The following is a 15,350-nucleotide window of genomic DNA, read 5'->3' as shown; positions in this document are numbered from 1 at the left end:
TTTATTGCATCATTAATTCCAGGTTCCGCCTGCTCGGAAAAATGGGACCATCGGAAAACATGGTGTGTCATGCAGCTCGTCACATCTCAGATGCGCCTCCGGATGCTATGCATGGTTTGAGGTCTTTATGTATGGTTAGCATGGCATGCAGTCCTGTCAGATATGGTCTTAGAGACATTAAATACCCAATAGCATGGGATTTATTGGTTGCCCTCGGGAGCTTACCAAGATGACGTTCTTCCCACACCAAGTACATCCAACTCCTAATAAGGATAAGGACAACGTCTTAATCATTTGCATTGATCGCAAAATTAGTACCAAACATATTCTTTTATGGTCGAGATGAATGAAAAGGGGTTTGGCATCTTAAACCTCACGGGATACAGAAATGACATAAATTTATGAATCAAGAACATGGAACTTTTAAGAGGAAAACATTATATACCCGGAAGTAAATTCATTGATGTTGTATATGTTGCGATATATAATAATTGCTTTAAAGTATTTTCAGATTCAATAATATATATATATATATATATATATATATATATATATATATATATATATATATATATATATATATATATATATATATATATATATATATATATATCTGAGCATATATATAACATTAATTAAATTTGTTATTGAGTGTATATTGATTCCCATGAAAAAAACAATGAGAAAGAATGGGATAAACATTCTCATAAGTTGTGTCATAGTGGCATTAACTTTAGTTTTGATGTTAAGTAAAATATTTATTTAGAGTTGGTGTAAAATCGAGGGTTTTAAATAGTTGTATGAGAAAAGAAAGAACAATCTAGAGACAATCCAATCTCAGATGTCTAACTTTCAAAGCATAATGGCAAAGTACAATCAAAGGGACTAGGGTGGCTACGCCAATAATTTTTGTCATGTTTCATTCATCGATTGATTATTACCTCGTGACAATTTTCCTTTGAAGACAACCTTGCAAGTGAGGACAACTTGCCATTGCATGGTATTGATGACCAAAGACAAGTTCACTAGAGTGGGCATCACAACCATTGGTTCAAGAGATAATCAATCGATAATGGATCAAGTCTAGAAAGGATGAGATAAAGGGGAAATAGAGAGAAGGACAACATCCCCACTCCACTATGCAAATTCTAACAAGCAATGAAAGAGCATACCAATAGATGACAAGTCTAACTATACACGCAGGGCGACATCACATCATTAATGCCAAACATAATGCCTAATTTGAGAGATGAAAAAATTAGAGTTTCTAAGAAGCTATTATATTCAAGTAAAGACCAACAAGATGCTTACCCAACATTAAACATCCAGTTTCCAAAAGAGAAAACATAACATGGCTAGAAGGACTAGGGTGGCAACAACAAGATTTCTATTTTTCTTATGTGTCATGTGTTAAAATTTAAGTGTAGATCTAAGGACTCTTATGGGTAAAATTGAGTGGTTAGTCTTCTATATTGCATGGTGGAGGCACTAATATTCAAGGAACAACTTCTCATTTTGATGTTTTGAAAGTTTTCCCTCATAAAGGGGCCACAACAAAGATAGCGAATTACTATCCCACCAAGTTAGTATCCCACCACTATGCAAACAAAGTCAAAGCAACCATAAAACATTAAGCGTAGTTAGAATAATCAATTACTATAAGATGCAATTACTAAATAATTCATGCCTTGCATAGTAATAGATTTGTGTTTTTTCCTAATCCATTTGACTAGGCTAGGTTATAACAAAGGTGGCTAAGTGAATCAGTGGTGTACATATGGTGCATAGTGTGAATCTTTGCATTCTGCCCATTTAGAGTGTGGCAGTGCACTCATTGTAAGTCCATTTTTAGTACAATAGTGAGATACCGTAATGTTGGATAAAGGATAAGACAATTTCTTCTAAGCATACTCTTTCATGTCTTTGAAAACCAAGTTGAGTAATGTTAAGATTGTTGATTCCTTTCCAAAGAATTCTTTCCTACTCTCTAAGAAGATCCTTTCTCGTCTTTAAGTGTGGATAGGGAAATCTTGATTCCATTTTTTAAGCTACATCAAGTAGAGAATAAGGAGAAATATTTTTTTTTGTTTGAAAACATGGGATGATATACAAGTTAAATACCTTGTATATAGTTATTGTTGAAAAACCTTCAATATGTGGATTTCCAAGTTCCAAGGTTCTTTAGTGAAATAATCAATGGTTTTAATTGTGATTTACAAATTTTCATGGATATTCCACTAGAATGATTCATCACAATCTATCTTGTATTATCCTAAAATCTTTTATTATGTAGGTTTATTTCATTAAATCTTAGATTTGTTAGCACTAGTCTATTGCTCAAATTTATGAAATAAGTAGATATAGAAAATGAAAGAATGAGAAAAAGAACAGACCATCCATACAATGAACACAAGATGTATTATGGAAAAGCTTGGAACAAGAGAAAACCCAACTAAAAGGTGAGGCCTATGCTTTACTCTCTTTTCTATAGTTATGAAATACAAGGGAAAAGGAAGAGAACACTCACTATGGATTTTCCTTTGACATTGTGGCATGAATGGTTTCTACAAAATATTCCTTCTCCTTTGTTATGTTCTCAAATCCACTTATAGATGCACTACTCAAATATGGAACAAGAACACCACCAAAGAGTGGAATCGATATCCTTCTAGTGCCCTAGTATTTATTATAACTTGATAACCATCTAGAGCTAGCGTTTTTTAATCCTTAACTCTCAATTAGTGATAAGGTTTTGGACCTCCTAGAATCTTCTTGAAAGCCCACATGTGACTTACCCCACATGTGTGAGTAATAAGGGTTGAAATGACATCCACTCATACCATGGTGATCAACAAGGTAGGTCAACTTGTTGGAGGCATAACTTCTACATATGAGCTTCAATTGAAATTAATTACACATTGTTGGAAAGGTCTTGGCATGTAGAAAAACATCGAGGGGATAGGAGCTATTCTTTCACAAATTTAACCCCAAAAAGTGTTGTTTGATGCCACAAAATGACTGTAGAATGTTTTAGACCCTAAATATTCAAACTTGTACCTACCACTAAAATGGTCTCTACAAGTGATTTCCTTTAATTATTGCACCCCTAAATTGCCAAGGTAGATAAAAAAAATATACAATAATCTATTTCAAATCATATCCCCCCATCCAGGAAGGATTTTGGTTCCTAAATATTTCATTTGAATGGGTTGAGGATATTTTTCCTCTACCTTCTCCATGGAGTACCATTTTGTCTTGCTTAGTGTTGGGTGCTAAAAGATGTCTTTTAAAACTCCTAATTGCCTCACATTAATTATCAACCTGGGTAAGTCTTTTTGTTTCAAGAATGTACACAATATGTGCAAGCTATAAATCCAGAGAATAATGTTCTTAAAAGGAAGTATAGACCTTTGATACAAGAGTAAATGGATGCAGCGAACAAACTCAAATTGCAATCATTAAAGGAAATATGACATCTAAGATTCAAAACTCAAACTTCTGCTGCAATCATAATCAAACCTCATACAAGCAATTCAATTAACAACAGCATCAGCCGAGAGCACAATAGCAATAACTCATCTCTTCTTAGCTGATTCAATCTAAATCATACTCAATCTCTACAAAGCAATCCAAATGGAAATGATATCAATCTGAGAGTTCAATAGCAATAACCAAACTCTTTACAGTTGATTAAATCAATCCGAATAATTATCTAAGTAACTTAATCTGCAATGAATGTAAACTGAATCAAACGACAGTGTTGTAAATCATATAAAGCAAAGATATTACTTCAATACAGGAAAACAGTAAAAAGTGCATAACAAGAGAAAATTAACAAATTAATCAAATGTGTAGAAATCAGAAAGATATAATACAGAGAAGTAGTTTAATCCACCAGAGGTCGGGCCCTTAGCTGCTAGCAAATGCTGCTGAGCTACTTCAGATAAGGCGAATGAACATCAACCTCAAATTATATATTAATCATTGAACTTGAGTAACATTACAATATGATCGCGTTCTCTTGACAACACAAGTCTGTAAATTAAAATTACAGTTTGAAATAACAATGATTGATCCCCCTATTTGATCTCTGTTCTCATTTAAATACGCAGAAAGCAAAGAGAAGTTACAACAGATATGATTACAAAATGATTCCCATAACAAAATTGGATTGTTCACAACAAATTGATAAAAAAGATCATATCTGAAATATATTTTCATCAGCATTCAACAGGAATAGGTCGAATTTGGTATTACAACTGAGATAATTTGGAAACCGACTGCAACAGCAAATCTGAGAAAAACGTCTTCAGAGAACCTTCTGTTTCTCTTAATACAGACCAAATTTGGGAAAATTGTTAATTATAAACTAATTCGGTCTGTTCTGAACAAAACCCATGTTTCGGATTTTCTAGATTCTTCTCCATTTTCCCGAAACGTCCAATGCAAAACTGTCACTTCTTATTCCAATGAATTTCTGAGTTGGAATATTTAATGATGAGCTGGAGATCAAATCTACAATCTGGAAAATAATTTGGAGGCTAAAATGGTAAGTGATGTTACAAAAAATTTATTAATAAACCATAATTGGTAAAATCATACATAATAATCATCAATTTATTAAAAATAAAGGAGAAGAAATAATATTTATCCATAAAAGCATAAATAATTATAAAATGGAATTATATGATAAATCATGATAAATGTCGTGATAAAGAATGGTAGAAATTGATGAAATAGGCGTTAAAGAGTGATAATAATAATGAAAAACTAGCGGCCCAACATACCCCCAAACTGAATATATTGCATGTCCTCATGCAACCCAAAGACTCTGTATTAACCAAGCCATAATACAAAAGTTGTTCATCCCAACTTATGAAATGGATGGAACAAATGAATTCTTCCTCAAATAATGAATATTTAATTTTAGTAATGTTGATGAAAGCGTAACAATTTTTACATTGACGTTCAACTATATGTATATCAAGTTGCAGCAAAATATGATATAGGTAACAGAAAACTCCATTAACCATTTTCTCAAAAACTACAAACCAGATTTTGCTGAAATTTTGCAAGTATATTTCTACTATATTAATGCTTCTATGATCCACAAATCAAATCATTTTGATGCAAAAATCATGGGATATAAACAAAATGGATGTAGGTGATAGTGCATGATTTCGGAAATTTGACAAACTAATTTAACTTGAAATTTTCTGGGTTTGTATATTTTAATGATACCTCTTTGTTTTCCAGAAATCACAAGAATTCAATTCATAGTTTTAAAGATATATGCAAATCATTGTCTACACTGTATAAAAATGAAATTGTATGCCTTAAATGAGAAAGAAAGTAGAAAAAATCCATCATGTGTAGTAATTCCTCCCCCAAACTAGAGAATTAGCATGCCCTCATGCAATGCTAGAAAACAAATTGAGGTGGTCGCTACCATCTGTTGAAATCTATGCTTGGTGTAAAACAACATGGAATAAGGGAGGTGTTGAGAATGAATAAGAAGATCAATGGATGATAAAGAATATGAATGGCATGGTCATAATAAATAAATAAATGAAAGGAACACTCCCCCAAACTGAAAGAATCTATGTCTTTGAAAAATGGGAAGTGGTAAAGATGTGGAATGAATGATGGTAAATAATGCTCAATGGATTTTCATAAAATTCTCCTAAATTCGTAATAAATTAGAAAATTATGTTATTTTACCTCAAGTTTTAACTCCGAAAAGAAAAATGTGGAATGACATGTATGGACTGGCATTTGTTGAAGCTGATGTAGGCTGAGCGGATACTGAAAGTGATGCAAAAGGTGGAATCCAGGCAAGCACATCATGTCTGAACAATTGTTCGCGTTCACGAGTTTCTCGAGCCTCTTCTGTTAGTTGCAATAGTGTGGTCGTGCTGCGAATAGAATTCCACCCATACTTGTTGTTCTCCTGTAAACAATTCACTATTCAACATGCAATTTTCTTGAATCCACTGTGTTAGTTTTGAATAGCAACAGATAAGATGCATGCAAGAATTTCAATCAGAAAAACTTTTGTATAAATGCAATACTAATATTTTGTCAAATCATCAAGTTATGGCAGAGTTCAGTAATTATATCGCATGCTATCCCATAATGCATACATTCCCCCCTCCAATTGGAAAAGGGATTCCATGACCATAAAGCATATGAAAGGTGTTGTGCTAACGGTAAGGTAAGGGAATGAACAATACGATAGTAAATGAAGCAGAGTACACATATCAATGATAGGACGGCGAGAGGTATGGTTATAATGAGAGCAAAGTGTGTAAACATAGTTATGAATAAGAGATAGGACGCTTTGGATTGATGATAAGTTATGGGGAAAAAAGGACAACAATATGCCAAAAAGATGCTTTGCTGACGGTATTCTAGATGAAAATGATGCGATTGATCAGAAAACAATTTTTCATGCGTAGAGGTTCAAAACAAGGAAAAATTAAGGAAATAACTTCTCTGGTAAAAAGAGAGAATAAGAAAAGGGTATTATAGTAATAATTGACGATAAGATATAACTTCAATACCATAAGTACAGCCTCTGCTGCCAGCAGGCGTCCATAGCCTCGGTAGGGTTTCTTTTTAACCCGTATGAGCTAGGATCCTCAATTTATAAATGAAGAGTTCAAGTGTTGTTCCACAGAAGAAATCAGTGTGCTGGCGTGGTAACCAGATAACCACATTGCCATTCACTGGGATGTAGCAAAAGTGATTAGGTCAGCTCGTGATGAGACCTCATTTTCCAAGGATATTTTGGCTATCCAATGGATCATAACCCTGGTGTGGTGGCCATTGTGGGAATGCCACTTCGCTACATCCTTATGAACATGGTAGGCTGGCTCTTAATGAGACCCCCTATCCTTTATCTGTAGGCAAAATTTTGCTGTTATTACACATTTTTATGATAAATAAAGGGAGGCTCAGTACTCCTTAAGAGGAGGGATGGTGGAAGAAGTTGAACATGTCAATAGAAAAAAATATACCCATAATCTCATTTATTACAGATAGATAAGATTATAACCAGGAAGGGTGGAACCAGCATGGTATTAAGATGATCAATCAGTATCATGTACAACAGAAAACAATGCAGTAAAGTAGTATATAAATAATTGTGTCCCTTTTGAAAAGAATCTATTATCAAGGAGCTGTCCTATTAAAGATCATAACATGAATGATATTAACTTGCTTCAATAGAATCCATAATTCTTGTCGTCATAAAAGTAGTGTACTTCATGCCATGAAAGGGAATCAGTAAAATGTGGTTGAGATGAACTAGGAATAATCTCACAAGAGGAAGGAAGGTTTGTTCTCGAAAATACTCCCCAAGTGTTGTTCCATTGAAGGATCAGCAAAAACACTCGAAAAAGTGTTGTTCCCTTTAGGGAACAACAAAAACACTCGAAAAAGTGTTGAAAAAAAGGGAACAACAAAGGAAAATACATGCAAAAGTGTTGTTCCCTATAGGGAACAATGAAGGAAAATACACGCAAAAGTGTTGTTCCTTATAGAGAACAACAAAGAAAATGCATGCAAAAAAGTGTTGTTCCCTATAGGGAACAACAAAAAAATACACACGAAAAGTGTTGTTCCCTATAGGGAACAACACAAAATGCATGCGAAAAAGTGTTAGGGAACAACAACAAAAAATTGCACACGAAAAAGTGTTGTTCCCTATGGGGAATAGCAAAAAAATGCACATGAAAAAGTGTTGTTCCCAATAGGGAACAACAAAAAATGTACACGAAAAAGTGTTGTTCCCTATAGGGAACAACAAAAAATGCATACGAAAACACGTTGTTCCCTGTAAGGAACAACAAAAAATGCACATGAAAAAGTGTTGTTCCCTATATAGAACAACAGCTATTCCCTGTAGGGAACAACAAAAAAATGCACACGAAAAAGTATTGTTCACTATAGGGAACAATAAAAAATGCACATGAAAAAGTGTTGTTCCCTATAGGGAACAACAGCTGTTCCCTATAGGGAACAACAAAAAATGCACACGAAAAAGTGATGTTCCCTACAGGGAACAACAAAAAAATGCACATGAAAAAGTGTTGTTCCCTGTAGGGAACAACAAAAAATGCACGCGAAAATTTTTGTTCCCTATAGGGAACAACAAAAAAATGCACGCGAAAAAGTGTTGTTCTCTATAGGGAACAACAAAAAATGCATATGAAAAAGTGTTGTTCTCTATAGGGAACAACAACTGTTCCCTGTAAGGAACAATAAAAATGCACGCGAAAAAGTGTTGTTCTCTATAGGGAACAACAAATGTTCCCTGTAAGGAACAATAAAAAATGCACGCGAAAAAGTGTTGTTCCCTATAGGGAATAGCAAAAGAATGCACACAAAAAGTGTTGTTCTTATAGGGAACATCAGTTGTTCCCTGTAAGGAACAACAAAAAATGCACGTGAAAAAGTGTTGTTCCCTATAGGGAACAACAAAAAATGCACACAAAAAAGTGTTGTTCCCTATAGAGAACAACAAAAAAAATGAAAACAGGGAGAGAAAAACAACACAGACAAGCAATCATCCCTACTGCCCTAAACAATAGAAGGAAATTCATACAAAAGAAAGAAAAGGAATCGAGAAAAACAAAAAAAATAAAATCACAAGTCTCAAAAATAACTTTTTAAAGAATTGGGGCTACCGAAGAGTTGACTTCTGCAACTGAAACTTGCATGGTGGGGTCCTCATTGTTCAATCGTCAATAGAGCGGAAAATTCAATTTGAAGGAAGCAACACCTGAAACACAAAAACATAAGAGAGGTCAGAACAAAAACAACACTTTATTTAGAAACAGTATATAAATAAATAAAATAAGTTACAACAGCTATGATGTTATTTCCTAAGGGAATATCAATTTGTCGATGGAAAAAAAATTGATCTCTTGGAAAAATGTTTTGGCAGCAGTGACATGAATTTTCGAATGGAAATCAATTCTTCATTTCTTCTGTATGAATCCGTTAGGTAATGAATTGGATGAAATTCCCTTGTTTCATTAAAATTTCTTTCAAGAATCGCTTGTCCATAAATTGACCTTCTTTATTTTCCTAAGACCTATAAAAAACGAGTGTCTACCTGCAATAAAACATTAAATCATGGAAAAAGAGAGGTGATTGGGCTCCCCTAATCCAAGAATTATGCAAAAAAATAAAAAGTAGTTACTCTGTAAAACAAATTCACAGAAAAAATAACAAAGTAAAATTTATTTATCACCTGCGAGAGAGCAGTGGTCAACCATACTAACCAACAATGTTTTAATCACAACTCCTTTGTTTTTGGTCAGATTCGAGTGATTCAAAAGGAAAATGAGAGCCAATTCAAAGATATATCACCAATATAAATAGGTTTTAAAAATTCAATGATATGATATGTCAATTTTACTTAGAACAACCTGCATAACAGAGTCATTTCCGATTTCCCCATATAGAAACAATAATGGATATTTTAAGCATAGATTTTTTGTTTGATGACGGATTTGAATGATTCAAATTGGAACTGAAAGTAGATTAATTGATTTATCTCCAATAGAAACAGGTTTTGAAGAAAAGAAGAATTGATAGGTAAAATACTCTAATGAACAGCCAGAAAAACAGAGTTTTAAGAGCGCTGATTTACGATAGACAATCAATATTTTGGTCATAAATTTTTCATACGATATCGAAAATGAGTGATTCAAATTGCCTTGTAAAATATATTCATATGGGAATATACAGTAGAAATAGGTTTTCAAAATATATTCATTTAGGCCTCCAAAATTTGACTATCCCAATTCTGTTCTTGAGCTACCTACTAGACACCCAGTCAATGTTTTGGTTATAACTTTTTCGTTTCAAATCCAAATTGAGTGATTCAAATTGGTTTGAAAAGTAGACATCAAGGGATACTTAGGATAGAAATATTTTTTAAAAATATTTCCTTTTGGTCCCTCAAAACATGACTATCCCGACTGTATTTTCAGAAATTTCATCAAGCCCACAAGCCCAAAAAAATGATATTCAAGCATTTTTTTCAAATCGGTGATAAAAATGAATATGAGTGTTTGTAGAACTATTATTTCCATTATAATTCATCTACATAGATAAATGAATTAAAACATTTATCACTGATGTTGATTTCCACAACGTGTTGCAACAAAAACAACTATTTTTTCATTAAAAAAATGTGTTTATTTTATTTCCTTATTTATTTTATTTTCTACACTATCCTATTTTGATTTGAAAAATGAATATGATTATGCATAAGAGTACTTCCAGCAGAACCATTTTCAAAATAAAGCTTCAAGTATGTACATACCCAGATTTGAAAAATGCATGTTAATAAATATTAGGGTATGAGAAGCCAACTTCCCTTGAAAAGATGGTGTCAAAAATTGTTGAAGTATGGAGTGATGCTGCAAGCAAATGATGGAGTGAAACCAATCTTCAATATATCCTTTAATTTCTTGATTTCCCATAGCCATCATATCATGAAGTTCTTGAGCTTTTAAAAGGCTTGTTGATGTAGACTAAAAGAAACATCATTTTCTTCCATAACTTCTACAATTTTCGAATTTGAAACATTCTGAATCTCAATATAAGTTTTCTCCAGTGGTGCATGTGAGATAGAATGGGTGGGAAGGGTGGGTAAATTTTTCAGTTCAACACTGTAAGCATGTTGTCCTAGTTTATTATGGTGAGGGTGTGGAAAGAGTTGAGCAAGAAATTGTGTATGGAATGAAGCATTTTGGTGATGTAGTTGATTGGGTTGAGTGGATGATTTTGATAGGCAAGCAAGATGTTGTGGAAGAGCTGGTGGAAAATATGGAGGATGTGTTTGTGCTACAAGATGAGGGAGAGTAGTCATGCAATCATAAGATGAACCATGCCAAACTTGTAGACAAGATTTGTGATGGTTATATTGAGATGGACATGGCTGCCCCAACACATGAATATTTCCATAATGGATTATGCAAGTAAGAGAATGGAGAGGAAGTGTTTTGTACCATACATGTAGGCCACGATTTCCATGGTTTTGACCTTGTTGCAGCTTCCCCATCTCTTTGATATGTTGCTTCCATCCTAGATAAGGAAGAACAACTATCTACGGGATGCTCCTTTCGGTAACGAGGGAAAAACACTTCTTCAAATTCTTGATTTTTCTGAACTTGCAAAACATCCAATTTGTAATTTAGAGAGCTAATAAAATCAACTTTAAAATTTTCAAATAAAACATTGATTTCAGCTCTTATGTCTCCTATTCTTGTAATACATTTGGAAAAGAAAGAAGAAAATTCTCTAGAATTCTTACCAGCCTTGGAGAGTCCTCTTGAATACCTTATGCACAATTTACAAACATCATCATATGACAACTGAAAAACATCACATTTTCCTATCAGATTTAAGAGTTCTAAAAATTCATCTTTAATTCCTTTGAGTAGGAGTGTTTTTAAGATCTCTTTTTCCAAATACTTATGCTTTGATTTTTGAAGGTTATATTGAAATCAATCCACATAGTCCTCCAAGATTTCATCTTCTCCTTGTATCATATCGAAAATATCTTCATTGGCCTTGCAAGAGTCCTGGTACTTCTTCAAGAATATGTTATTCATGTCCTCCCATGTTTGGATGCAGTTCCCACCTAGGCTCATGAACCATCGGAGAGCTGCTCCTTTTAGAGTAAGAGGAAACACTTTCAACCTTTGATCATTAGTATAATAATCATATCCTCTACAAAGTATTTCAAACTCAAATAAGAATGTATCTGGATCTTCATTTGTCAAACCATGAAAATTTGGTAGAGAAGATGGGGGAATTATGTGCATTTGTGTCACTCCTCCTAGATCTTTGATAGGGAATTCAAAAGTAGAAATGTGAGCAATTTCTTACCATAATAGAAGATGTTTTTCATGTCTTTCTTCGAGGCTCCTCATTCAAATGTTCCTATCAATTGGTTAGTGAATTGGGTGGTGCTTACATCACCACTTGAGTGGAAATATGAGATTTTTTCAAAAATTCTACCTCTAAATTTCCTATGAAATTCCTACGAAATTTTGTTGAAAAGCGGGTGAAGGAGCAAGCACTTTACTTGCTCATTATGTAGGTTCTTACCTTCCATTTTTAATACCCAATTCTTTCCCAACAACAAATATCAAACATACATCACTCTCTGTGAAATGACAACACTCTCCCTGGCAACAACGCCAAAACGTTGGGTGCTAAAAGGTGTCTTTTAAAACTCCTAATTGTCTCACATTAATTATCAAGCTGGGTAAGTCTTTTTGTTTCAAGAGTGTACACAATATGTGCAAGCTATAAGTATAGAGAGTAATGTTCTTAAAAGGAAGTATAAACCTTTGATACAAGAGTAAATGGATGCATCGAACAAACTCAAATTGCAATCATTAAAGGAAATATGAAATCTAAGATTCAATACTCAAACCTCTGATGAAATCATAATCAAACCTCATACAAGCAATTCAATTAACAATAGCATCAGCTGAAAGCACAGTAGAAATAACTCATCTCTTCTTAGCTGATTCAATCTAAATCATACTCAATCTCTACAAAGCAATCCAAATGGAAATGATATCAATCTGAGAGTTCAACAACAATAACCAAACTCTTTACAGTTGATTAAATCAATCCTAATAATTATCGAAGTAACTTAATCTGCAATGAATGTAAACCGAATCAAACGATAGCGCTGTAAATCATATAAAGCAAAGATATTACTTCAATACAGGAAAACAATAAAAATCGCATTAAGAAGAGAAAATTAACAAATTAATCAAACGTGTGGAAATCAGAGAGATATAATACAGAGAAGCAGTTTAATCCACCAGAGGCCGGGCCCTAGCCGCCAGCGAATGCTACTGAGCTACTTCAGATAAGGCGAATGAACATCAACCTCAAATTATCTATTAATCATTGAACTTGAGTAACATTACAATATGATTGTGTTCTCTTGACAACACAAGTCTGTAAATTAAAATTACAGTTTGAAATAACAAGGATTGGTCCTCCTCTTTGATCTCTGTTCTCATTTAAATACATAGAGAGCATAGAGAAGTTACAACGGATATGATTACAAAATGATTCCCATAAAAAAATTGGATTGTTCACGACAAATTAATCAAGAAGATCATATCTGAAATATCTTTTCATCAGCATTCAATAGGAATAGGTCGAATTTGGCATTGCAACTGAGTTAATTTGGAAATCGGCTGCAACAGCGAATATGAGAAAAACGTCTTAAGAGAACCTTATATTTCTCTTAATACAGACCGAATTTGGGAAAACTGCTAATCATAAAATTAATTCGGTTCGTTTTGAACAAAACTCATGTTTCGGATTTTCCAGATTCTTCTCCATTTGCCCGAAACGTCCAATCCAAAACTGTCACTTCTTATTCCAACGAATTTCTGAGTTGGAATATTTAATGATGAGCTGGAGATCAAATCTACAATCTGGAAAATATCTTGGAGGCTAAAATGGTGAGTGATGTTACAAAAAATTTATTAATAAACCATCATTGGTAAAATCATGCATAATAATCATCAATTTATTAAAAATAAAGGAGAAGAAATACTTTTTATCCATAAGAGCATAAATAATTATAAAATGGAATTATATGATAAATCATGATAAATGACGTGATAAAGAATGGTAGAAATGGATGAAATAGACATTAAAGAGTGATAATAATAATGACAAACTAGCGGCCCAACACTTAGAAGTTTCTATTTCAACCCAATCTACCAAAGGCCATGTTGCCCCTGAATGTTATTTCTAGAATTGTTTTTGCAAAATTGTATCTTTTGCCAACCCTACATGAGCTTTTGATGCTAAGTCCTCTATGGTTGATAGGGCTTACTACTTAGCTTCCTAATTTAACATGGAAGGTTCATAGAGTCTTAGATTCACCACATTCACTGTATAGTAAATGCACATACATGGGGGTAGATTGAGTCTGTAGGTCTTATCGCCCTCCTTTCCCAATTCCTGAAAAGAATCATATCACATAGCCTTGATATTCTTACCAAGCATGTATGGTCTCATTGTTTAGCTATAATCAAACTTTGTGTCCCACTTTGAACGGTTTAATAATTTTGTGTTGATCATGTTGAGCCTTGTACTTTTTTTATGATCTATTCATTGTGTCTTTGTACTTGCAAATGGAATTTCCTAATATTTTCAACAATTTATCCACTTTCAATGCTTTCCTATGATGTCCTCTATTACTCCTCCTTGTTATCCATATAAAACATCCAAAGACGAAGGCGACAAATACCTAAAGATATTTTCAAAAGGAGAATTTACTAGTAGAAGTGTGGACTACTTTGTTATAAGAGTGCCAAATATATTTTAGTTTCTCATCCTAAGTCATTAGATGCTTTTGATTGTAACCCCTTAAAATATGCACTAAATTCCTATTGACTACTTCTTCCTTCCATCTATCTATGGATGTAATGTTGTATGTCCATCTTTCTTGAAGTATAATCCAAAAGGAACTGAGAAATTTGATATCTTTATCTATCATGATGCTCCTCGGTATCCTAAAGTGCACCCAATCATTTGTTCAAAGAACACGTTTGTTGTTGCTAATCCTTTTATGCTCTTTTAAACAAAGCATAAGAATGCACATCTTGCTAGCCCTATCAACTACCATGATAGACAATCATGTCCCTTCCTAGTTGTTGGAAAACCACCCACAAAATCCATGGAAATGCTTTTCCAAGTTTGAGTGGGTACATGTAAGGATGTATATACCTTGCTTTTTGATGTAATTCCTGTCATTCTAACACCAAAAGTTTACCAAATAATAGGTAATCATATACAAATATTAAATGTGTGATATGAATATTTCTAGTAAAATCTCCACACACGAGAATGTACGAAGGTGTTGTGCAACCATGATCAATCTACTCATTCCCTCAATAACAAGTAAGAAGAGAAGAGGCAAAAATGCACATCCCTGTCATAATCCCAGAGTAGCCTTAAAAAAAAAGGAAGGAACTCCATTGATTAAAACTATGAAATTAACAATTGTTACACAAGCCATGATCCAATTTATAGCCAGAACCAAGATACCAATCTTATGTAAAATCAAATGCAAGAAAGGCTAATCTACATAGTCAAATGCCTTAAGAAAATCAAGTTCGATAACACAACCTCTTTATTTTTAATCTTGATAGAGTGAAGGCACTCCTATGCTATAGCAACCGCATCTTGAATCTGACGATGTTGAAGAAAACAAAATTGTTACGCCCCAATATGTTTAGACAGAATGGATTTCTTGTTGTTAGTAATGATATTCAATATCATTT

This window comes from Pinus tabuliformis, chromosome 5_1 (assembly GCF_031772625.1).
Source record: "Pinus tabuliformis cultivar Carrire ecotype Pingquan chromosome 5_1, CPIR1, whole genome shotgun sequence".
In the NCBI taxonomy this organism is placed as follows: Eukaryota; Viridiplantae; Streptophyta; class Pinopsida; order Pinales; family Pinaceae; genus Pinus; species Pinus tabuliformis.
Note: the sequence above shows the minus strand (reverse complement) of the source record.